The sequence below is a fragment of the Amblyomma americanum genome, chromosome 3, assembly GCF_052857255.1.
Source record: "Amblyomma americanum isolate KBUSLIRL-KWMA chromosome 3, ASM5285725v1, whole genome shotgun sequence".
In the NCBI taxonomy this organism is placed as follows: Eukaryota; Metazoa; Arthropoda; class Arachnida; order Ixodida; family Ixodidae; genus Amblyomma; species Amblyomma americanum.
Genome location: NC_135499.1, coordinates 158,355,916 through 158,383,008, shown reverse-complemented (window position 1 = coordinate 158,383,008; position 27,093 = coordinate 158,355,916). Strand labels below are relative to the sequence as shown.

The following is a 27,093-nucleotide window of genomic DNA, read 5'->3' as shown; positions in this document are numbered from 1 at the left end:
GGCATTACTTATCACTGCTAATGTAGCAAAAAATAAATCAAGACTGCGTCCTTCTCTCGTTATTACCTGAATAGAGGTATCCCACATAACTTGCATGTAGTTTCTTTAATTAGTTCTAGGCCTCGCACTAACTACGGCACACAGACTACAGATCGCTAAATAACAGTATTATGCAACACATATGCAAATTTTTCACTTGTGTCCAGGAAAGTGCAATTATTGGCCAATTCAAAAAGAAAATGGACCGTCTTTTGAACGCTTCCGCGCAGCATCCTATTATGAATATCAACAACATTGCCTGTTTAATACATCACTCATCGGTTTTGTCCCTTTCTTCATTGCTGATTATTCTCTACTGTATTCCAACTCTTCTGTGGGAATGCATGTTTTCTTACATTTTTGCCGCCTTACCAATGGTGGGATTGTATTTACCGCACTACCTACTGCTGTTCGTTTGCTGCATTTTCTCTCCGTTTTTCGCCTAACTAGTGTCTAGGTCTTGTTTACTGTATAACTGTGCTGAATTCCTTTACCACTATGTTTGCTGCGTGCTATCTGCTTCGATGTGTAATGCTGAGGATAGGCCTCGTCAGGATAGAAGTCTCCTTTAGCCTTTCTCCGCGGACACCATGTAATGTTGTCCGAAATAAACTGATCGATTGACTGACTGAAGTCAGGAAGTCATATCTACTAACACAACAAAACATTTTGTCTAGAAAAAATTGTCTTGGATGCTAGAGCTGCGGTAGTTTGTCACTGTGGGTGGTTCAGGACTGAAATAAATATAAAATAGCCTACCAGTCAGGTCGACCTCACTACTCCCACCTTTGCGAGTGCAGACCAACGGTAGCGCAGCCTCTCGCTGGCACTTCATGGCCTTTCCTTTTTTTTTGTACGGTGATGCCAGGGATTCACGAGAAGCGAGCTCTATTTCGTTCTCAGCATTGTGGCTGCACCACAGCTGGAATATTCACTTTTGTCAGTAGAAGCAAATAAGGATAGTATGGATCAGCATGGAGGGAACACGTAATTGTCATAGTATTCCCGCCCGCATTGCAGGCAAGGAGGTGACATAATTTGCGCAAAAGCATACTGGCGCGAAAAGACGGAGACAAACACACAAGACAGGACTGACGTCAGTCCTGCCTCATATATGTGTTTGTCTCTGTTTTTTCGTGCCAGTACGCTTTTGCGCCAATTATGTCATGCTACAAGCAACTATCTCAAACGGTTGTCTCGCTGAAAGGAGGTGACGTTTTTTAATGCGGCATGGAATTGATCGTCACTTTAATATTAGGTTACTTTCAGGGCTGCCCCAGAGCCAAAATAATGCACGCCGCAACATCTACGGCGATTTTGTGAAGTTGTTTTTGAGTTACAACACATGACTGTCGAGACTGTTGAGATGGTGAGTGTAACTGTAGAGTGCAGCGCGGTAGCTGATGCAACGGCAGCTACTGTGGACATCGTGACTTGGAGTATATAACCAATTTAGCCACTATAGCTAGTGACACGACCTTTTCTTTACTTTCTTTCAATACTTTATTCAACATCATCAGGATGTTGGGTGCGCCGGCAAAAAGCCAGTGATGAGGCTTGACGAGGCCGACGCACCCTACAGAGGCAGTTTGGTAGTGACACACATAAACAACAAAAGAAAGAAAGAAACCAAGTTGATACAGAGAAGATCATGGATTAACATTCGAACATTTAGGGCATGAGGTAGTACAGTTATCAATCAGTTGTTCGTCAACTCTGATTCATCATTTAATAAATGTGGGAGAGTGAAGCGCAACATTTGACAGCCATAATTTGTGCGCGTCCTAGGTAACAACCATTTCAAACTTGTTCTAGTTGAATACATAGAATGTTTACACTGTAATCTTGACAGCTGTAACATAAAACAGTTGTTTTTAATGACGCTTGCCCTGTATCGTTTGCGAAGTAATGTTTTGTATAACTGAGGAAGTGGGATGATGCCTAGTTCTTCACAAATTGGTGCAGAATGTTCGAGTCGAGGAGCGTTCACAATATTTCTAACAGCTTTCTTTTGTAAACGATGCAAGCGGTTGATGTTAGTGAAAGATGTGGTACCCCAGACCAGTAAACAGTAATCAACAACAGAAGAAAAAAGTGCGTTATACAGCATTTGCTTTAAAAAAGCATAAAATATCGCAGTCGACATAAAATGCCAACGGCCTTAGACAGTTTGTTAGCCACAAGGTCAACGTGATCGTTCCAAACATGCAGCAGTACAGACGCGTTGTGAACATGGTCTCAGCACCTCAAGTAAGAAAAAAAAATCACAACATAACGAGACACGATTGCGACAATGACTGCGATATGAAGAAAAAAAAGTACCACAATTTTTTTTTCCATTCATGCTGTACACTGCTGATTTGGCGCCTTAGTTAAGGAACAACAAGAAGTTAGCGCTTTATTTCCGTATAACTTGCCCGAAAGTGCAGTGAGTGCTTTGCCCTGCTTGGAGATCAATTGTGAATGGCAGCATGGTGATCACCTTTCTTCAAATGAAGAAAACAAATGACGACCTTTTAAGGGTCAAATGACCCCCCCCCCCCCCCCCCCCCCCCGTGATTGTTCAGCCTGTTTGCGTTCTTTACTTTCTCGTCAAAACTTTTATTATTGATACCAAATGTTATGTTGTGCGGCTATAGCGATAACAAATTCGACGAATCGCAAAGCATATCTCGCTCTTTGTCGGCATAAGTTCTCGCTCATAAGCTGTATTCCGGAGACACAGAAAAGGCTAAACATAAAAAGTCTTTCTTCGACATAACTGCAGCGCGAAAAAAGAGGAACACAATAGAAGGAAAACACTCACGACACGGACAATCGCGATTATCCGTGTCGTGAGTGTTTTTCTTCCATTTTCTTCGTCTTTTTTCGCGCTGCACTTATGTTGAAGCTAAGCAACCAACTTGCCCGAAAGCTCATCTTACTAATGTAAAAAGTGTTCTACTCAGTGCATGCTATAATATAAAAAGCAGTTAAATCAGTCAGTTCACGCTTTTTGAACTGTGATGAAATCAATATTCTAACATACTGTGGACATTTTACGTACTTAAAATCTATGCATCTGGGCTATGATGCATGCCGTGGTGGAATGCTTTGTAATTATTTCGATCAACCGCGCCTTTTTAGTGAGCACCGAAGCGGGAGGTTTGAACGGCGCGCTTTCATTTGGGGATTACACCGGGGCTTTAGCCAAAATTAAAAAAAAATAACTCCACAGAGGTGATCAACGAGTCTACTTCAATACTCTAGCAGGTTAGAACATATGAAAACCGCCTCAGCGTCCCTTTTAATGAGTGCCACTTTAAGTCTGTTCGTGCGGAACGTATTTTTCCGGAAAGAAGTGCTTTCTTGATGCACGTAATGGATCAGTTCTGATGCTTTGCGTTAATCAATCAGCAGCCATCAGCGTTAATCCAGAATCTATCAGATGGTGGAGAAATGCGCAGAGTATAACCAACACCTATATATAGCGTTCTTTGATTACGAGAAAGCATTTAGCTCAGTAGAAGTCTCAGCAGTCATGCAGGTTTTGCGAAACAGGGTGTAGAAGTGCTTTATGGGAATACAGCGGAATATTTCTACAGCAACTGCACAATTCCATGAAGGTAGCAATAAAATGCAATAAGGAAGGGCGTCAGGCAGGGAGACACGAGCTCGCCAATGCCATTCACCGCCTGTTTGCAGGAGGTATTCCGAGGCCTGAATTGGGAACAGTTGGGGATAAGAGATAATGGAAAATAACTTAGTAATCAGCGATTCGCTGGTGACATTGCCGTGCTAAGTCAGGCGATGAAATGGATGGAATTGCATAGTCAGGCCTGGTGTGCGGCCTGACCACGGTGACCAGTACCGACAACGCACTCCCTCACGAGAACAGGATTTGGCCACAACCTCGTATATGAACAAACCAATTAATGATGGTTATACCTTTGGTGTTTTCGATGGCAAACGTATTTTCTTTTCATTGAGACCTGCATGCTGCTGTGGGCGTGAGGGCATGTGAACGTAACTTCAGCATTGATATCAACAAACGACAACAGCTGATGAAGGCGAATTTTTATGGCACAAGGGCAGCTTGGCCAAACAGCGCCATGACGTATGATATTTCGCACTAATAAGGTAGGGTGAAAGGCGCATTTTTCAGGTATTTCACCCTCGATAAACCGAGTACGAGGTGAGGGTAAAGCTTGTAACCATTGTAACATTGCAACTGCCAGTGCTTGGCCGCAGATTTCTTCGCCGGACATTCTGCGGCACCTGCTTTAGGATGGGTGTACAATGTTTCTTCTCTTCTTAACGGAGAGTGCGTCAGAACTGAACGAGCTCGCCTTACACGCGTTGGGGGCCTGTTCCAGTTCTCGTGCAATGACATCATAAGGAGTGCAGATATGTCCCTCGATTGGGTTGCAAGCCAGTACGATCAAAGCGCCGAGCAGCGTAAGAGCCATACTGCACGCATTAACGTGCGAAGGACGATAGAGTGCGGGCTATATTTACGGTTTGCGAGCAATCCTGTCTGTTCGCCGGAGATCCGATGCGACAGCTTGTTAAAGACAGGAGGTAAAAACTCGGTGCTTGAACTTTTCAAAAATGTCAACGCTCAGCGGGGCCGGGAGGGGGGCTTTGAAGTTGGAAGAAAAAACATGCTTCATTTGATCCTTAGCTCGTCCAGCCTGCTCAACATACGATTCCTGAATCTGTGCCCGATCTGGACACGCTGAATCGACTACTGCATCTGGCATTAGGAAGTCGGCTGGAAGGTCTAAAAGTGGAGCGTACGCTTTACCAAAGCGGAATGACTTTACAGTTGGAATGCATGTTGCCTCACCCTTCGATCTACGCTATTGCACCGCTTACCGCATTTATACTGAGTGATCTAGGATTCCACGTCGACTTGGCAAACTGACAACGAAGCCATTCTCGGCGAAGCGGCATCTTCTTAGAGACAAAACGACTGGCCTAGCCGGAAGCCCTCTCACGGCGAGGTTCAGGTGTCCATCGAGAAGTGAGCCAATTACTGCGCCTTTCATGTCCTGATAACCAATCTCTGCAGAGGCGAAATTCATTGCAGCACCGCAGCGGCGGCCTTGTGGTTTCAGCATCTATCTTGTATGTGGGAGGTGTGGGCTACGATCCAGAATGCCGCCGGGTACTTATCGATTTTAAAATGGGTTCGAGCTCTCGCATGGTTTCGTGCTCGGCTTCTTTGAAAGAGCACGTGTCAAAGCAGAACGCTGGACAGAACGGCACAGCGACAAAAACAGCAAAGCGAAAAACAGCAAGAGGACAGAAGAGCACATGGAAAAAGCGGCACGACGAGAGAACAGCACATCGGAGTAAGGTGCATCGCTGCTGGAGGGTGAACTATCATAGCCATAACCGCAAACCGTAATTCACAACACATGCGGCAGCGACCTCATTGAAAATATGCAGTATGTGATGCTTACTTTTAATAAGTATAATAGAGAGAGACGGGCTAGTTGGTAATTATTAGTAGAACGCATCTGTCCTGTTAGTTTCTTCTTCGGTCCTTGTCTTTTTTGCGTGGTTTCAAGATGCATTTTACTTTTAACGATGGCAGGATTGCCCGCCTGACATTTTCAGGTTGTTTGCTTTTAACCAGAACGCTGCGCACTGGTTGTCCGAGGCTTACCGGCGGTTACTTTACTTTGCGAAATGAGCTACTCAGCTGCCGTGAAAATTCACCCATCAGCGTGCACTTATTGAGTGTAATTTTATATTTAAGCTGTTTTCTTCTCTTCGAAGAGAATTATCTCGAAACATCATTTTTTTTTTGTGGCATTTAACCAAAGCCACTTTTTTGCTTGGAAGCCAATTTCTTTGAAACTTCAATATTCGACAAATTTCACCCTTTTGCTCAGGAACCACAAGAAAAACCTAAAAAACGCAGGTTTTCAGAAGTTTTGCGTCTGAACAGTACGAAGCAGAAAAAAAATGATAATACATCAATCTGAATTCGAACCAGAGACGGACTAAGCTTTTAGATGCCACGAAGCACTAAGCCATTGCAGCAGCCTCTCACTCTCCCTGTTCTAACTGGTAGCCTCTCTCGCTATGTTTTCGAAGTCGCCATCGCCGCGAATGTTAGCTATGGCCGCTGAAAAGCAGGATATTTTATGGTTTATGGTGGTTTTAACGCCCCAAAGCGACTCAGGCTATGAGGGACGCTGTAGTGAAGGGCTCCGGAAATTTCGACCACCTGGGGTTCTTTTACGTGCACTGACATCGCACAGCACACGGGCCTCTAGAATTTCGCCTCCATCGAAATTCGACCGCCGCGGCCGGGATCGAACCCGCGTCTTTCGGGCCGGCAGCCGAGCGCCATAACCACTCAGCCACCGCGGCAGCTGGAAAAGCGGGAGAGTGCTATGACATGTGAAAGAGCGAAATCAAGCGAGAGACGCCATGCATGCTGTCTAACAGTTGAAAAAGGAAGCTCCTGCGTGCGGCGGCACGTAATGCACCAGAAGCAGCCATGGAAACAGAAACTAGATAATTGAAGCTAAGCAAGCAAGGACTACAAAACCACTAGTTCTGCAATATGCAGCGTTCAAGCAACGCTGTTACTCAATAAATGAGCCTGCCCTGTTTTTTAATGAACCAGTGAAACGATGACTCCAAAGGTCGCTGCCGCATGTGTTGTGATTTACCGTTTGCGGTTATGGCTATGATAGTTCACCCATCCAGCAGCACTGCACCGTACTTCGATGTGTTGTGTGCTCCCTGTGCTCTTGTTTTGTCGTGCTTTTTTTTAGCTGTGGAGTTTTGTCGTCATGCTATTTTTCCCAGCGCTGTTTTGTCGCTGTACCGTTTTTCCTTGTGCTGTTTTGTTGCTGTGCTATTTTTTGTGCGCTGCTTTGACGCGTGCTGTTTTTTTGTGTGTCCCAACAGGGCAGGCTTCTGCTCTATGATCTTTTTACACTAGGTAATAATAACTTGAATACACAGATGATATGGAGCGCAGCAGTTGCTCCCCAACGGGCTATTAGAATTTATTAAGGTAACGTTTAGAAAAGTGAAATTTAATCGGGGTGAGTACTTCAGATATAACGAAAACACACGCACTTAAGTCTGTCGCCGTATCATCTGTGCCAGTTTGTTTGGCTTCGGGGCCCCACCTTACGCATGGCCGTGCTTTCTCGCTCGACAAAGCACTGGAATGACTTAAGAAGTTTCGTGCGAAGACTTACGTTGTACTTTTCTCACCCCACCTTTCAGCACGAGATAAGCCCGGCATAATTAATGCTTTCCTTGAGAAACTACTCGCTATTTTACTTTGATAGTCAGGCAGCAGCGCATTAGGAAGAGCCGATACACTAATGAACATAGCGCAGGCAGCGCAACCCTCATCTCCTGCAGGGTTTGTGTAAACACTGCTCGTCGTCACCGCATTGTCCCAAGCTGCCACCTCGACGTAAGTAAACAAGAGAATGGTAACAGGTATTTTAGTTTGCTGCAATAGCTGCGCCACAATGAACCTAGTATTGCCGAGACCCCTCTCAGCAAAAGATGAAAGTAATTACCGCCGTTTTCAATTTGGATTTCGCCTTAAGCACGCAGCCTCTCAATTTCGCACCATTCGTGGCACATTCATTATAAAAGGCAGCTTTAGATTCGCACACTCAAAAGATTCGCATTGAGAAAAAAATTACGCTCCTTAAGTGCACATGCTCTGCACAATAGGGAGCTAAGTTTTAGCGATGAAACGCAGTAACCAACCAAGTAAAAAAAAATTTACTTTTAGGAGATCCTATTTGTTTCTTGTTTACAATAAACGGACCAGCGGTAGTCCCGTATTCAAACAGAAGACTCTCGTTTTGACTTGGTCAATAACTACATTTCATCGTTACCTTTGCGATACCAGCCAAGACGTGATTTGGCCTAAACCGTGACTAGGCATCTTAGCGCTTCCTTCCTCACTCTACTCAGAATTTGTGTTTTGCTTCTTGCTAAGCTTCCCGAGATGAAACAACAATTGGCAAACCTGCCCATTTGCTACGAAATACGTTGTCGCCACAGTACACTTAGGAGCAATTATTGGATGTAAATCGGATTTTTTCACATTGCCTTCGTGTTATCTTGGTCAGAGGAGAAGGTAACAGTCATGTAACACCGCAGTTTTTGAGATAGGCAGGAGATTTGACGTTTTAACGCGAGAGCTTGAGTACTCCCATGTGGGGAAACATTGTCCGGCGTCGGCGTCGGCGACCGTTTGAAGCCTCGCAGCCGGAGCAGCCGGAGCAACCAGCGCTACATACAATTTAGGTAGTTCACCGAGGTCACGTGAGACTGTGGCACATCCCAACCTGCCCACTGGATTGTGAGCAAACTGACCACCGTGACAGGTGGCAGTTAAATAAAAAATTTGTCACAAGAGGGTGCTCGGGAAGAGCAACCTGGGTCACACAAGCCTCTCTGGTGGCATCGCCTGCCAACGCAGGGCAGTGGCGCATCGCTCAACCGCTGCACCACTGCGCCAGGAAGGGTATGAGGACTCCCAGGGATCTATGAATGTAAAGTAGAGAATTACCAATTCCGCACATATATGCATTAGCCCAATAAGGCCATCGTGTCGTACCCTTAAGACGCAGCTTAAGCGTCCCCTCCAGATTTTTTAAGTCTAATATACCCTGTCCATTGTGGGCGCAGATTGCTCCAGCAAAAAATGTTCAGCTTCTTCTTCTTCGGCCGCCGTGGTGGCTCAGTGGTTATGGCGCTCGGCTGCTGACCCGAAAGACGCTGGTTTGATCCCGGCCGCGGCGGTCGAATTTCGATGGAGGCGAAATTCTAGAGGCCCGTGTACTGTGCGATGTCAGTGCACGTTAAAGAACCCTAGGTGGTCGAAATTCCCGGAGCCCTGTACTACGGCGTCCCTCATAGCCTGAGTCGCTTTGGGACGTTAAACTCCCATAAACTACACACCATCTTCTCCTTCTTCCTCTTTAAACATGGCACATACCCATATGAGGGGATTGACCAAGGTGTAGTGGCATAAACAAGAAGATTTCCAAAGGAGATTACGACAAAATATAAGCACCCAGCATCCTTGACATCTCTTCATCTTCTTTCTTGCCTGCTTGTCCTTGCGTTCTCTTGTTGCTTCCAATAACAAAAGCAAGGAAGAAGAGCATACTGGGCATACCAACAATAACAGCAGGCCCCTGGTTATGGCCAATCCCTCTAATGGGTATGTGCCATTTTATGAAGTCAACAACAACAGCAGCAGAGTCTCTGCACGAAAGCTGAAGTGAGGTTTATTCTTGTCACTATTTGATGCCACAATGCTTCGCGTTCGGCATTTGGGGCGATCTGCAACGCTCCGTATACGTTAATAGTAACTGCAATGAATTCGAGGGACTCAATGCGTTTGAATATACGTACTATTTAAGATGTTTGCTTTAGTGTGTTTTGTTGTGGAGCTTCATTCAAAATAATGCAAAAGAAACAGAAGCATAAAATCACCGATTTGAAGGCGAAATGCAAGCCCCCTTTTTATATCTGTGGCTTGGTGTTCTGATTAAGCGATGCAGTTACTAATGCTTTCTTAGACTGCTCTTCGTCTGGATGTAAACAGTGTTCAGACTTTGGACAGTCCTTGTACACCCATATTTTTTCATCCTCAGTGCAAGCTTCGTAGAAAAATACGCACTCGTAAGGTATCACTCTTTTCTCTTTGTAATAAGCAGTATACACCCAGACGTGGTAACCTGAAAAACAAGATGCATTTTATAATATATAATGTAAACCACCACCTTCAAAATCGTTTGCTCACGCATTATACAAATATACTCTGCCTCAGAACTTAATTGCTGGCATTGAAGTGGAAGCAAAGATCACGACAGGAAGTCACAATACTGATTGCCATTGCGTTTAGCACGTAAGAACTGTTCTTTGAATGGCTCTGTAATGGCCCAGCGCGCGGGAGATAAGCTATCTGCAAACTAAGAACCATTCTCTTGATCGGGCCGGGTCTAGAGTTTGGCTTCCAGTTTGCTGGTTCTAGTTATACTGTCCACTCCTGTATGCAGAAATTATGACGATATAACTATGTGGCCGCCAAACGCCGTAACGATCTTGCGCCTGTGATTCCATGTCATAAGCGCTGTGTTAATTCACAAACCCTGCACCATTGCTTCATGAGCTCACACTACCCATAAGGTCATCTTAGAGCCTTATCTTCGAAACTAAAGAAACTGTACGTAAGGCTGACTACAGTATGTTTAATGGTTAAAACATGGGTAAGATGTCCTATTAGAAGAAGCGCTTTTGTTGTCACAAGATACTCCTAAATGCGTTGGATCATTTTCTATCCCGTTTAACAATGCGTCAGCATCAGAACCCCATTGTGAGCACCCACTGGCGTCGGCATATGTAAGGTTGTGTACACGGAACAGCAACCTGCCACGGTAGCAGGTTGCAAAGTGGACAGATAGAAATCGCCTCCTACAATTGTAGGGGAGAGGAGGGAGAGGCCGAAAGGTGCCATAGGAAGAACGACCCTAAAGAATAAAATGAAAAAATTATCTAAACAAATGAATTTTTAAAACAGATAATGACCAAGAATGGCTCAGAAAAATGAAAATGACTAAGTATGACTACAAAAATTAAAATGATGAGGAATGATTACGAAATTAGTAAAAAGGAATTAAAAGATGAGTAAGAAGAAGAATGAACCTCCAGTCGAGATCAAAAACCTACAAGGTCGACACTCTCTCGCAATCTATAATAAATAGCTACGGCTAAAATGAGCCTGCTCCCTGCCTCATGGTACCCCTCTGCAAGTTCACATAAACGCCACATCTGACTAGGCAGCCTTAAAGCCCAAAACGAACGGCAACATTTCTATAATTAAAAAAAGTGCGCTCAGAAACTTATAATGCGAACGCATTGTAAGCGCTTAATGCTATTAAGCGCCCCTTAAGTATTTTATCATTCTGATACCTGGCCCGATTGGAACCAGGATTTCTTGCGGAACGCAACGGGCTCGCAAGTAAAACTCAGAAGCAGAAAATTCCTTACCAAGTTCCTTGGAGTTCATGAGTATGCAACGATTTTTATTCGCATAAATTACTTCATTGTCACTAACCGTTTCGTTAAAATAGAAGGTCATAGATGTACCTGAAAAAAAAAAAAGGTTATGAAAGTCGCTTTAAGTAATGTGTATTATAACGCAGAGATTCCTACAACATGACTTGTGCAAACAACAAATATACAGCGCTGGATAAGCTAGATAAAGTGCTAGTTTACTAGAGTATGAATTTAAAGGCTGTTTCCACATAAAGACGGTTTGCTATTGTGCGACGTCGGTGCCAAACGTTACGTAGAAACGCGATGGCCATGGCGTATACGAGTAATGAAACGTCATCAAATTTTAGCAGATGAACTATTCTTGCTTTTAATTAAGTGATGCCAATCCTACAGCTTCACAGCGCTTATCAGTTTGAGTAAGATGAAAAAATTGTGATTCAGATGATCATCATCGTTAGCCTTACTGACCACTGCAGGCCGCTCGGTTTCACCTCCCATTAGCCGTGTGCCGTGCCAGCTGTGCGGCCATCTTGTCACCCCAAGCTTTGTAATCACATATGGCCACAATGGCCGCATAACTCTGACTCTCCCCGCTACGCTTGCTTTCCCTTGGAATTCACTGCGTGCCCATAAGTAACCATTGGTTATCTTCCCTTCGCATTAGATACCCATGCCCATCTCTTCTTGACTTCAGCTGGGATATCATTAACTTGCGTGAATTCCCCGACCCACTCTGCCCTCTCCTTGGCTTTAGAATGCTCGCTGCGCCACCCTCAGTTTAGTTTCAACCTTTCTCGTTTGCCTCCACGTTTCTTCCACATAAGTGAATACTGGCAAGAAACAACTTTCATATAATTTACTCTTGGAGGTTATTGTTAGGGTGCTATTCGGGTCCTAAGAGCATCTGTTAAATGCACCCCATCCCGTATCTATTCCACAAATGCTACTTAATTCCCTCTCAACGTTCAGATCTGTGGTAACTAACTGCCTTAGATAGATGAATTCCCTTACACCTTCCCTTAACTTAGCTGAGTAGCGCGCAGTAGTGTTAGTGGTCCTCTGGTGCTCGTGCCTTGCAACCCTTGAAACCGGCTATCTCTGAAATGGCAACCCGCCACGACACCAAATTTTGAGCCTAGAGAGCGTTAGCATTCCGTTCACTTCAGTACGGACGCACGATCTCATGGATCAGTTTCTTATTAAGAAATATTTCAGTGCATAGACATACTGGGGCCGTATGGATGCATTCAAAAAGAGAGTTAGAGGTCTGTAGTGTACTTGTCATTTTACTCTCGCGGGAGGCAGGCGAGTTCGTCTTATGCTCAAACGCGAAATCGGCACACTTCTAGACAGAATGAGCGATTGCCTTGCAAATGCAAAACTCCTTCTGTTCCTTCTATGCGAAGTCTTTCATCTCAAGGGCACATCAGCTGACACCTTTTCTGTTCCTTAATGAAGCATTTAGTTTGAATGCACGAATTTGGACTCCTTTGACTAATGCTGTTTCAGCGCGTAAGCGCACAGTCGTTATCCAGTTTAAGTTAGGTCTCCAATTTCCAGTGCGCCTCCGTATAGTGGTACATGAAATCAAATATGGCTGGCGGTTTTCCTTCAGAGCTACACTGCGACTTTGGGCAAGAAAATCCTCGACGTCTCATCATAGCCTGTTGCTTTCATGGTGACCTATTGTGTGTGAAGTGCCGCCAAATAGACGCCCAACTTTATTAGATAGAGTTGCCTTATTTTTAAAGCAAGAGCTGCCTTCAGATTAGTTTTCTTTGCTCTGTTGCGCACTGCACAAATGAACCTGACGCGCATTGTACACAGAATTGCAACTACAATATTGGTAATGAAGTCGGGGCTGTAAACAGCGCGGTAAACAGAACAATTAGAGAAATCAGCAAGAAATTCAAAGAGTCCGTTCCACTTACTTGTCTTTGTATGGTAAGGTGTTTCCAGAACGTTATCGAATACATAAAACTTGTCAGATTTTTTTGACGACACAATTTTAGCTCCATAGAGCCTGTAAGAAATCGCTTGTAAATTATCACCAGAAATAGCACGCACGTTTAATAAAAGTAATAACAGAGCTTTCAGACGTCGAGCTGAAGAGCGAAGCAGTTTAGACAGGAGAACGAACCTTGCTGATAAGAGAATGTAACGGATGGAACGCTCTTCGGATGGAACGCTCCATAGATGGCGCAGTGGCGTAATCAAGGTTAACGTTTCTCTAATCTTTAAGAAGCCTATAACTGCCATGCGTGCCATCTAGAACGATCCTGTAGCAGACGACGCCCACACTAAATAGTAGCGTTCAGGGTGTGGGAGCATTTCGGAACATGTGAGAAGATAGGAGCTACTGGTGCTTAACTGTGCTGAATGAAGCGAAGAACAGACCCGAATTATTATAAAGGAGCCATTTATTTTTAATGACGGTTTGAAGAAAGCAAGACTAAGAAAACGGAAGGAGTGCTTGGCCGTCTCGCGTCTGCAAGTTTCATCCGCTTCGTTTGAGCTTGTATTAAGTTACTTTTTACAACTCAAAGTAGCTGCAGCTAAGTTAGGCAGACTGTTAAACTACTGGAATTCCATAACAGAGTCGAGGCGTTCGAAGGTAAATAACGGCGAGCCAAAGACGGAGACGACGCGAGCCGTGTTTCGTTTTCCATGGTTTACGCGTGATTCCTAATGAATTTCGTTCGCTCTGTGGCCTTTTTTAATTGTAAACATGCTATGTACACATAGCGGTTGCAGATATGGTCGAAGAACGCATATAAAAACTAGACTGACAGGTGTCCAGATCGAAAAATTAGCCACATACCATCGCTGAAATGCGTTCCTTCTGCGCCGAAAGTAAATAACGTCATGGGTACGCGTGTGGGTACGAGTGCGCCAGCGGAAAATTTCTTGCCTTCAAGTGATGTGAGCTAGAAGTCAGATAAGTGTGTGGGACGTGAACCTGTTAATGCTCTACCACTAGCGTGTGTTCTCGTGGTATGGGGTGCAAGCAGTGCAGCTTTCGTGACATGCCATACGGCAGCGTAGATGAATTGGGACGTTGAGTATTCTCGATTTTGTTATCGCTGCCGCCACAAATTAGTTTTAACTTAAATTAATTAAATTCGCATTTGTGGGAGAAACTTAGGAAAAACGAGTTCACAATTAATGAACAATAAGTTATGCTGTATGTAATATATATTGATACATTTTATTGTGCTTTATTATTTAATGGCCACAGCCCTTCGCTATCAAATTTTTGTTCTTGAAGTGACCTCATACAGGCACTCAAAAATATATCTGATTTAAAATTTTCGGAAGCAAGAAAATTTTGCTAAGCGATTGAAGAAAACATGGCTTTGAAAGAATGACTTTCGAGCAGGATAAAAGATACATTACAAGTGGGAACGAGAGGCGTAAATATAAACAGCGATGGCTGGGTACTGCTTTGCTGTACATGGGAATAAATCCCTCTAGGTTCCGGTAAAGAATGTTGGCTGTACGTGAACGGACGTTTAATAAGAAGCGCCGAAAGTTCAAGCAGCCTTTTCGCTCGATTTTCACTTGATGCGCAGGCTCCCAGCTGAAGGTTGCTGACAGCGAGTTTATGCACTTTCGCCAAGTTCGATACTTGCATGAAATGGCCGAGTGCAGAAGCCGGATATACTGGCTCATAGTGCACCGATATTAATAAGCTACACATATTTAGTTGCCGAGGAAATTGCGATCACGTTGCCTTGCGTAGGAGCGGAAGCGTAACTTGTCATCAGTGACAGCAAAACTGCCATAAAAAATCTTATCAAAGAAAGGATCTCGCCCTTAGCGGCCAGAATCCTAGGCTAGAGGAAGTTGGATAGGAAAACTAAAATATTTTGGACTCTGGCGCACGCAGCCGTCCCCAGAAACGAGGCGGCCCACGAACCGGCTCGTGATTTCTACTGCCGAGCCACTACGGGGTCCCTCGATGACCGAGGAAACAGAGAGCGCGTGCTAAAATATGGGGAGATCACGCAGCAATATTGATTGGATCGTAGACTGCTACCCCCCACTGGACACGAAATTAAACAGCAGAGAGGCAGTTGAACTATACGTATCCGCACCCAGTTATGGCGAACCACATTCCCCGAGGCCAGGAGCGATAGGTGTAATCATATAGTCCTATGGTATAATCTTATCGGGCGACCACATACCCGTACTCTCCCAGGGGTGGGGCGGGGGGCGGGTCGGTAGTAGAGAAACCTTGGAGACCTTGCTGCGTAGCTCGGACCCTGAGCTCCAGCTCCTGCTCGTCCAAGTGGCTGAAGAAGACGCCGGGACCCAAGACCTCCTCCTGGCCGGCATCTAAATCGGCACTGCACTCCCTGTCGCGCCGGCCGCGTGCAGCGGGGGGAGTTGCCTTTCACTGTTGAATAATAAAAGTTTACTACTACTACTACTACTACTACTACTACTCGGTCCTGAAAAGTCATGCATGCGAGTGAAATATCATCGCAGCTCAACACACGCACGTGTTTACATCTCCTACCGTTACGTCGCTGTGGGTGTTTACGTCACAATGTCGTGCACTTTCTGAAGGTTCAAAGCCCTTCCGTCCAATTTTACAAGAACACATTTTTTCGCTTCAGGTTTCCGTCCTGTGCGAGATGGAAAGTGACTTCCACAAAGTAACCGCATAGTAGCCATGCACTTCTGTTTTTACGGAGCGAAATAATCGCGCCAGCGTTCATATGGATGCACCTAAATCGCAAAGAACTATGCGAAATAGACGACCACAAAAAGCTTGTGGTGCGTTAACAAAACCGGTGCCGCTGCAACGGCCTTCTTCCTAGTATACGCGACACCTGTGCCCGCGCGCAGGAGCTTTCATGGCGCTCGAGGAGATTGATTGATTGGTTGATTGATTGGTTGATTAATTGATTGATATAAATTTTATTACTCTACCGGATAACGAGGCCCTAACCCCTGCCCTCGGTGCGCAGGCCCGCGAGACGGGGGCCGGGGGCCGGGGCCTCCGCGGCTATAACCAGGCGTAGAGGTCTTGATCTCTCGCGGATTCTTTGGCCAGGTGGAGGGCTTGGCACTCAAGAGCTGGGACCTCGCTCAGCAGCAGGGCTTCGAAGCCTTCTCTACATCCGATATTCGTTTTAGCTCCTGAGGAGCTAACACATTCCAGAATTATGTGGTTGAGGTTCTCCCTCGTCCCACAGTTTTTGCAGTTATTGTCTTGCCCATCCCCCATTTGAACATGGTGTGCCCAGACCGGGTTTATGAAGTTTCCAATCTGCAGGCGTCGCCGCGCAACCGCCTCTCTGTTGTTAAAACGTTTGCCCGGTGGTGGCACCAGCCTTCTGCTTAATCTGTAATTTTCAACAATTTCTGTATAGTTTTGCAAACGCCCGTCCATATCCCAGCAGTCGGGCGGCTCCACGGTCACCCGGAAGTAGAGAGCTCGGGCTAAAACGTGGGCCGCCTCGTTGCCGGGGAGGGACGCATGTGCAGGGGTCAAAATTAGGCTGATTTTTCTGGCCAGCTGTTTGCTCGCCAAGATCCTTGCCACCTGCGGCGAGATCCTGCCCTTGTAAAGGTTCCTACTACCTGCCACGATATTTGCGCTTTGTAAAGAAATAGCGTCTTCTTCATTAGGCCCATTTAAGTGCGGACATCTATACATAGGCTAACTATTCAGGGAAACTTCTCGCTGACGAATTTGATACTTTTTTTTTGTTTGCGCTAAGCTGGTTGCATTGAACTTAGACATTTTAGAGTTTAGGCCAGATCTTGATCTCGTTCAGAAATTAATTGCGCGTAGCTGCTGCCTTAATGAGGACTGGATGCATGAGACCTCCTCCTGAAATGTCGCATAGTTGAGTTTATAGACCTCCGACTACTTTTAAACAGCCTCAACCTTTTAAGTCAAACACAACTGAATTTTGCATGAACCAGTCTTCGTGTTTTTACTTTTATAATTGACCGCAAATTTGTGCTAGAGTTTTCGAGGGTTAATGCTATTTACATGGCGTATACGATATTTAAACTCTGCACTTGTGCTGCCTTTCTGTACACGGAACCGTTGGCACCTTTGGCTTTATAGTAACGAGGCCACATACCGACGAGAACTGTCTGAGTGCTGAGTGCCAATATCTAGTGCTCACGAATCACTCTCTCAACTTACGTTGTGGTGCTGTTTGGCGATATGCTATAGAGGACATTCCGTTTCCACTTTTCGCTGGGAGAAGAACTAGATGATGTGGTGCAGAGACACTTGATTTCGGCTGGTAAGCTGCCTTCCAATCGCGAGTGGAACATCAAACGATATTGTGGGCGCTCATTTTCTATTAACTGAAAGAAAAAGGCGTTTAAGTCAGAAATAATTTATAATGTGTAATGCTATCTGAGCATGCAGTTAAGGCGCCGGATCCAGAAATATCAGTTAAAGGAACACTGTGGACAAATCGAAGGTGCCCGATACAAATTGATTGCCGTTTTTTGGGGACAAGGAGGCTACGTTCACCAAAAAGAAAACTTTTATAAGTTATACTAGGCATAAAGCTAATGAAATACAAAGAATCGCACATCAGGTTGTTTCCAGAAGTCTCCTATGATGTCAAGCGCAGAGCCCATAATTCTCTCATCATGATCACTAACTTAATGAGCTTGAATTCTCTGGCGGGTAAAAATATTCTATTTGAACTACACAATTTCCCAGCAATGATTGTCTTGTACTGCAGAAGGAACTTCAATGGTGCCATAAAAAGACACACGAATTTTACTGAGAATGAAAACACGACGCAGCTGTCTTGCGCAAAGATTTCTAAGAAAACGAAAGATTTCTTATTGGCTGCGTAACCATGCAAAATACTAGCGCGGCTACCCGATGCCAAAAGCTTGTTGTATTATATTCTTAACAGTTGGCACCAAAGTCAGCACTGTACTTTTTATTTTCAATTATGTTGCAAGGACTGACATTTCACACTTCTTTTTCTCCAACTGCTAGTTCATCCGAAATGATCAGAACACGTATTTTTTTTCCAGTGGTTGCGCAAAAGAGTGCTTTTTAATCTCGGTGGCTTATGACTCAGTAATTGAAAAAAAAAGGGTTTTCAAAAGGTTCTTGGCGCCTGATAAGGAAGTGCTCTGAAAGCTACTCTGCCGCATCCAAGAAAATGAAGAAATTATTATGCAGATACGAACTCCCCAAAACCAAGGCAGAATTATCACTATTCCGCTCAAAGCGCAATTTATACTCATACCTTCCAGGCATCCGGGCTGTATCCAAGACGTCTTGAAATTAACTTTGCATCGCAGTGTCGTTTCATGCGGGCTCTACAGGCGCTAAACGAAAGGAGTAGTAGGAACGCCGTTACCGCCGACGCCTTTTGGCGCATGTTACCGGACTCACTGCACAAGCAATGTTCGAAGTGCCTAAAGGCTGTACGCTGGCAAGTAAATCAGCGCAAGGGAAATAGGGTAAACGCACTGGCAAGTACGCCAGCTGCTCTGTCTTCTGACAATAGAACGAAGGAGTGCGACTGGTAGATGATCCCTTGTCTGGCTGGTGCGATAATGTTTCCAAGTTTCACTTCGTCTTGACATTCCAGATGCAGAGCTACATTTTTATTCGAATTGTCTTGTCTTTTGATGTATCTGTTTGTACGACTGTCATGTGCGGAACTGCCGGGGGGGCATGACGCGCAAATTAAGCTTTGGAAGGTAAAAAATAAGTGCGCAAAACAAAGAACTCGCGTTTTCTTGACACGCCATGAAGGCAATTAGCGAAAGCGTTATAAGCGAATTTTTATTGCATATTTGTAAGTGCCACAAATGCCACGCAATGCTTTAAGAGCATTGAGGGCCTGGAAAGAAAGGATAAAAAAATGTACGGGAACTCTATAAGGTACACTGTCTTATTTGTATCTGCAATAAACTCGTCGTCGGACCGTCAATTACGTGTCTGAGTATACTTACTGAGTCGGAATGTTGGCCAAATACTTGTGGTGCTTCGGACGCTTAATAATACGTTTAATAATACGTTTAGCATTCATAATACATTTAGCACCCAAGCATAAAACACGTTCTTCCATTCTTCAGGCATCGTAGCGGATGCAGAAAAAGTATCGTGGCAAACCCCTGCATACCATTGCTCAGACATGGAAGGCTTTGATAAAGGGGCCAAATAAGTTTTTGTGCTCGCCTTGCCGAATCACAAGGCTAGTGGTGTTTTAATCTTTTTGTTCTACCTTCCTAGGAGCGCAGTGTGAAGCTGCACATGGGAACGCATGTTAATGCTACGTACCCGAGAATCTAGTTTCCGTTCTTTTCAGCCATATCGTCCCAGCGTGTAGTTTTCCACTTGGTCTAAATGCTTTCAGCAGGTAAACTTAAGCCAAGCCGCCAACGGCTCACACAGCACACCATTCATGGCATATATGCGCCCCGTCATGGCACGACGTGACAGGAGGGCACGTAGAGGCTAGATCACAACACTCGGGTGCAACAATCAGGCCTGGTGCGCGATCAAGGTAGCCTTATACTCATTGACACCGTTAAGAAAAGGCGAGTGCAGTCACACGCGATATGGCATGGGAACAGCTTCAGCATTTTCATTGCGTCGAAACATGCTCCTTAGTCGTATACAACTCAAGAACGAGGCGGCGAATGCACCTCAAACGAGGCCCTCCAGCCAGTGGCGTCGACCTACAGCCACGGCGTCGTGCTTAATCTCCTTACACCCGCTAGAAACACATGACGAGGGTTTTCAGGTGTCAGCTCATTAACCACGGTTTACTGCGATTAAAAGTGACGTCCCGACAACCAGTCGACACCATTGGCTAGAGGGCCCCTTTTGAGCAGCATTCGCTGCTTCGTTCTTGAGTTGTAGTCGACTATAGGAATAAGCGCACAGCAGCACGCCCAGAAGGCTCTTTATAACCTTTAGTGTGCAGCTGCTATGGCGACATTTCATAGCCGCGTTTTATCTTCGGGCGCATTCTAAACAGACTCAAACTGTCGAGACCTTCGTGAACTTTCTCAACCTCGAAAGCACGACAGCAGGTGAAGTATTTTTTATCTATTTCACAGCTGGCATTATGCGAATGCTGTTTTTGTCACCGACAGGAGATATTTCAGCAAAACTTGTAATTTTTTAAACAGCGCCTATAAACCTCAGTGTTAAACGTTTATCAAAACGATGTTTTATCCAAAATTGTTGATGAAGCTTACCTTCAATAGATTTGTTTGCTGCCTGTGAGCGCCACCGTGGCTTGGTCATCCAATTTTACACGTATCTGTATCAACCTGTGAACAAAGAATGTGTTTTATAATATATGAACGCATATTAAACAGCAAACAAACCAATGAAAACGGAAGCATTAAAGCAACAAAAGGAAACTTTGTCTTCGTGGTCGAAATTCTATACGGAAAGAACCTCTCCCGCTCCTTTAGAGGTCTGGGTGATGTACCGCATACGAATTCATTACCTATTGCCAATTTGGGATTGGTGCTGCTACTGCAACAAAAAATAAATAAACAAATTGCTGTACTTTATACTACATCAGTGCTATGATGTTTTTTTCCCCCTTCGATTTCCAGCGCAAGCCAAAAGCAAACTCTTTTTTCCTTGCGGAAGCACTTCTAGCCATGGAGGTTTTTGTTGGAGCGAAACATAAGGCTTGATCTGTTCTACTTAAGTGAACGATAACATGGCGACATCTTCATTATTTGCAGGAGCGTTTAGTGATGCGCCTGGATTTTATCTGCTTACGACTGAATAAAAATTCTGTTTCATATTAAGTGGCAATATACTGACGTTTCGACTGGGGATCAGTCTTCAGAGAGGTACATTATTCTTGACGAGTATTTATAGGGGTTGGAGAAAGGCTGCGGCAATGCGGCCTAGTCGAAACCCTGAAAAAAAAACTACGAAAATGGCACCTACTCGCTTAGCGCGTGATGAATCACAGTCCAGAAGGGTGCCCAGCGGCCGTACTTAGGGCACAGCACAGAACACCAGAACACGCACGCACATACACACATTCCATTCCAGTAGAGTTTCCAGTAAATTCATTGTCCGTAGAGTGTAGTACCTTGGTCGAAACACGTTTTCTTGATCTGATAAGTGCTTGCCTTCATTGAAGGAAGGACATGCGTCAGACGGATAGGCATTCGGATCCAGAAATGCGGATGGCGGTCTAGATTTGCGCTAAGAGCTATAACTAATCAGAATGATGATACCAGTCTTCGAGCCTGGAGTAAGGCTGCGCCCTGACGTTGATGTCGGTGGACTCACCCCTAATTTTACTTAGAAATGGTGCGCTTGACATCTTTACTGCACGCATGTGTATGTGTGGCCAAAGGCGTTATGAGGGGTGGAGGAAAGAACCGAGGCAATGTGGCTGACTGCACCCTGCGCCTTTGTGCCCTTGCTTACTGGTGCACACAATAGACGTGCCTTGGGGCGTCGCATCAACCAAGTGACTCACTTGGTTGTGGCAGGACACGCATGTATATGTGTAATATTCGTATTTTCCGGGACACATGCAAAGCTTCGTGAGTGTTTAACGACCAGAGGCTGTTCCTTAAGCTTGTAAATAACAAGATTAGTAAATATTATAATTTCCTGTTTTCGCTCGTACAAGAACAATTTGTTCAGCGCTAGCGTAAATCTATAAGCCTAAAATATTTCCTCCATTTTAGGCATAAGACCTTTCCGGTCCCGTCTGTCATGGTTCGGGGCTCCATGCTGAGCAAATTTAAGTGACTTCGCTCCAAAACGTGTGTGAGTGCATTCACGTGCACAGCAACGAACCTTCCAGGAATTTAGAATTGGCACTGTCCTTTGGCAAAAACTTCTCATGAAATCGCAGCTTCTAAATGGAATTACAGTCGCTCCAGTCAGTTATAAGTGACTCTAAAAGCTGGCGCTAGTACATGAACATAGAAACGGTAAAGACGTCACGAGACGTTTGCCATTATAATGCTAAAATGACACACACACACACACACACACACACACACACACACACACACACACACACACACACACACACACACACACACACACACACACACACACACACACACACACACACACACACACACACACACACACACACACACACACACACACACACACACACACACACACACACACACACACACACACACACACACACACACACACACACACACACACACACACACACACACACACACACACACACACACACACACACACACACACACACACACACACACACACACACACACACACACACACACACACACACACACACACACACACACACACACACACACACACACACACACACACACACACACACACACACACACACACACACACACACACACACACACACACACACACACACACACACACACACACACACACACACACACACACACACACACACACACACACACACACACACACACACACACACACACACACACACACACACACACACACACACACACACACACACACACACACACACACACACACACACACACACACACACACACACACACACACACACACACACACACACACACACACACACACACACACACACACACACACACACACACACACACACACACACACACACACACACACACACACACACACACACACACACACACACACACACACACACACACACACACACACACACACACACACACACACACACACACACACACACACACACACACACACACACACACACACACACACACACACACACACACACACACACACACACACACACACACACACACACACACACACACACACACACACACACACACACACACACACACACACACACACACACACACACACACACACACACACACACACACACACACACACACACACACACACACACACACACACACACACACACACACACACACACACACACACACACACACACACACACACACACACACACACACACACACACACACACACACACACACACACACACACACACACACACACACACACACACACACACACACACACACACACACACACACACACACACACACACACACACACACACACACACACACACACACACACACACACACACACACACACACACACACACACACACACACACACACACACACACACACACACACACACACACACACACACACACACACACACACACACACACACACACACACACACACACACACACACACACACACACACACACACACACACACACACACACACACACACACACACACACACACACACACACACACACACACACACACACACACACACACACACACACACACACACACACACACACACACACACACACACACACACACACACACACACACACACACACACACACACACACACACACACACACACACACACACACACACACACACACACACACACACACACACACACACACACACACACACACACACACACACACACACACACACACACACACACACACACACACACACACACACACACACACACACGCGCGCGCGCGCGCGCGCGCGCGCACACGCACACGCACACGCACACACACGTACACGCACGCGTACGAAAAATTGACAACGCTTCCACTATGACGTGCACTGCGTTAAACTCGGCGAGAAACGAGCTGCATCAGCGCGACATGCAGCATCTTGCAGCTCCCCCCGACATTTACAAACACCCCCTCCCTAAGAATCAAGGCTGCAGAATCTCGCCTTCCCCTCCCAGCTTCCATCATGCTTTCTCTCACCATCTCCTGCTGGTAGAGCAGAACGGGCTGCCACTGCGAGTTTTCCTCCTTTCCAAGTTTCCACCCTCGCCAGCACGGAAAGGGGCTACGCGTCGGCGGTTGGCTGAAGCCGTCACATAAATAAATCTCCAGCTGTACAATAAGTGCTGTAACTTCTCCGGAGATGCGGAACAAATGGCGTCTGTGTGCCGATATTTATCCTCTGACGCTGGCAGCTACCCAGTTTCTGCGCAAGCGGAAGACAGTGGGACAATTCTCTGCGACACGCCAGTTGAATTTGTGCACGTGCAATGTGGATGAAGAGAGAAGGAAAGAAAGCGCAGTGGGTTAGTTGACTTATAGGCTTTCGGAGGAAAATCTTGGGACAGGAGGATACAGACAGAGGGATGTAACGCTCGGGTTGTACCAACTGGTTTGTTTTCAAAACGAAACAGTGTTTTCTGAAAATGGGTCAAGAAAGGTAGTTTGCATGATGATGAATGCAGTATTTTAAAAGGATGAAACACAAGGTTGGAACAAATATTTACGAGCATCTAAAATAATCTACCTTATGTAATTGACTTATAAGATTAGTCTTTATGCTGCTCAAAGTGTTTTAATTATAGTAGCTTAATTTGGCTTCACTTACCATCCTGAATATGTTGTTTTATTTTGCAAGAAGTTGCTCAAAGATGCACTTCTGTTTTACAGTCTTGATAAATATAGTCAAAATATATTGTTCTAGTTAAATGCTTCCTGGGACGGCCAGCGTTCACCGTTTTATATGCGAATATAATATACCTTGAGAATATGTCACACCATTCGCTTGGCATAAGAGCGTTCCTTTAAAAAGTACTATTACTGCTGCACTCAAAGCCGCGCACCAGTGCTTCGGAAAAGGCAGTACGTCTGCCAGCATGGAGCAAATTCAATTCAACCTCTACCTTCCAGAATATTCAAGCGAACACCTCTTGCCATCGTCGCATAAATTCAATTCAACCTCTACCTTCCAGAATATTCAAGCGAACACCTCTTGCCATCGTCGCATTGGGAGTTCATTACCACTGGCACAAAAAGCAAAGCAGAGCGGAATGGTGCGAATTATAGCAGTGTGCTACAGTCACTGCACGACGAAGCGGCAGTATCGACAAGGCTCTTTAACCAGCTTAATGAGCTCCTTCGTGACGCTTACGACAACGAGACATTATCGCGGGCGCGAGTTTTCGAGTGCCACAAAAAGTGGTTCGTTTCGGGGAGAACGTCGGTGGAAGTCGACTCAAGGCAGGGGCGCCCTTCAACCTCACGGAATGAAAACAACCTGGCTGGGATCAGGTAAATCGTACAGCAAGACCGCACCATTACAGTCCGCATGCTATCAGATGCCCTCGACATTAGTAGGCCAACATGCCACCAGATTTTGCGTGAGAACTTGGGGAAACGAAAGCGGAATGCCAGACTTGTACCGCCCTCCCTAACACAGGACCAGAAAGACAAGCGGTCATCAGTGAGCGCTGATTTGCTCTCCGAGGCAGAGAAGGATGCTGCATTCGTCGACAGGACCATTGCTGAAGACGAAACATGGTGTTTTCAATACGATCCTCAAGCAAAGCGGCAGAGAGCCAAATGGCGGTTAGCAAGCTGTCCGGCGTCGAGAAAGGTGCGGTGACACAAGACCAAAAGAAAGACGATGATGATAGTTTTTTAGATGCCAGAGGCGTCATACACCACGAGTTCGTCCCACAAGGGCAGACGGTGAATAAAGAGTTTTATATCCGCGTGCTCCAACGCATGCGTGATGCACTGCGACGCCGTCGCACTGACTTATGGGCATCTGGACAATGGAGCCTTCTCCACAATAACGCAAGGCCGCACACTGCTCTCAGCATGACAACATTTCTCGCCAAGCACAACATTACTGTACTTTCCCATCCGCGATACTCGCCTGACCTCTCCCCATGCGATTTTTTCCTGTTTCCTCGTGTGAAGAGAGCCCTAAAAGGTCGCTGGATGGGGAGCGTGGAGGTCACTCAGGACGCCACGACAAAGGAGCTGACAGCCCTGCCAAAAGAAGAGTTTTCCAACTGTTTCCAAGACCTCAAGATGCGTTGGAAGCTGTGCATAGACTGCAAGAAAAACTATTTCGAAGGGTGTGTTGCACAAATGATTTCAACGTGAAACGCATTTTTTTTAAAGGATTCAGCCTCGGAACTTTACGGAAAAAGGTTGTAATATGAATGAGAGGACCAAATACAAGCCTAAAAATTTTAGTGAAGCGGGGAGTGTTTGTGTCGTCGAAGATGCAGTGTTGCCCCGTAGAAACCATCGAAATGGAAGCCACGGAAATGGCAAACTTTAAAATCGATTTTCACCGAAATAAAGTTTTGCATGACCACCAAACTTGATAAAAATAAGCAGGCACTAGAGAAAAACTCGGAGTATAAGTTTCATTAGAACATGCGAACCTCAAACATGGTAATTGAATCTCCCCTTCAAAGTGTTACCTGGATTTAAAGCTGGCCGATTTGATGGTAGTAACAGAACGAGTGAAAGGGTTCCGTGTAGAGGCGTTGTTATCATTTGGAGCGTCACATTTCATGTATGCTTTTATATAGTGCACAAGTTCCGCAAGACATGCCGTCTCTTAAGCTTTGGTCTTTAGACATGCCATACTCTGAAGGAATGATTAAAATTGTTTTGATTTTCTATACTGAGGTGTAGTGTGCAACAGGAGTTTGTTATATAGATGCTGTTGTGTATATTTCTTTCATAGCAAAATATATTGGTTTTGTTCTGTGCATCTTACGCAGATATCAAAAAGGGGTCGTTCGTCCTGAACATAAATACTCTAGTTCATTTTTTACTTCTTACGAGTAAAGTCCACTGCGGGTTTTAACAACCAGCCGTAGTTTAACACACGCAAAGAAAAATGTTTATGCAGTGTAGAATAACACGCCGGAAGTGTGCAGAATTTTCGCAGAGTGGAGAGGTAACGGCTAGCACTCGCTCTGATTGAACTTTGAACTCCCTTTCTTACTAAGCTTTCGCAGATAAGTAACACTGCGCAGCCCTGCCCGTTCTCCTTGGAGTACGCCATAGCCGCTGTATTATTTGACATTAAAGGTGTCTTTGGTGCGTATTCGTGTCAGCTCACGAAAATGTCTAATAACTGGTGGTGACATGCAACAGCTTTGAGCTAGGCCGTTGAGTTCATGGTTTTAAGGCTAAAAATGGATATTGC

General features: G+C 45.3%; 1 long non-coding RNA gene across 2 annotated transcripts; it reads right to left on the bottom strand.

The window, feature by feature from the left end:
- Positions 1 to 9,352: 9,352 nt before the first annotated feature.
- Positions 9,353 to 18,557, bottom strand: LOC144123417 (uncharacterized). 2 transcript variants are annotated; one of them, XR_013313089.1, is made up of 5 exons: positions 18,336 to 18,557; positions 17,258 to 17,424; positions 13,020 to 13,111; positions 11,080 to 11,178; positions 9,353 to 9,767 (listed from the first exon to the last, which is right to left on the bottom strand). It is a non-coding gene; the product is annotated as an uncharacterized LOC144123417 (long non-coding RNA). The 2 variants fall into 2 exon arrangements; XR_013313090.1 differs by lacking the exon at positions 11,080 to 11,178 and having other exon boundaries at positions 9,356 to 9,767; positions 18,336 to 18,553.
- Between the last annotated feature and the right edge of the window lie 8,536 nt (positions 18,558 to 27,093).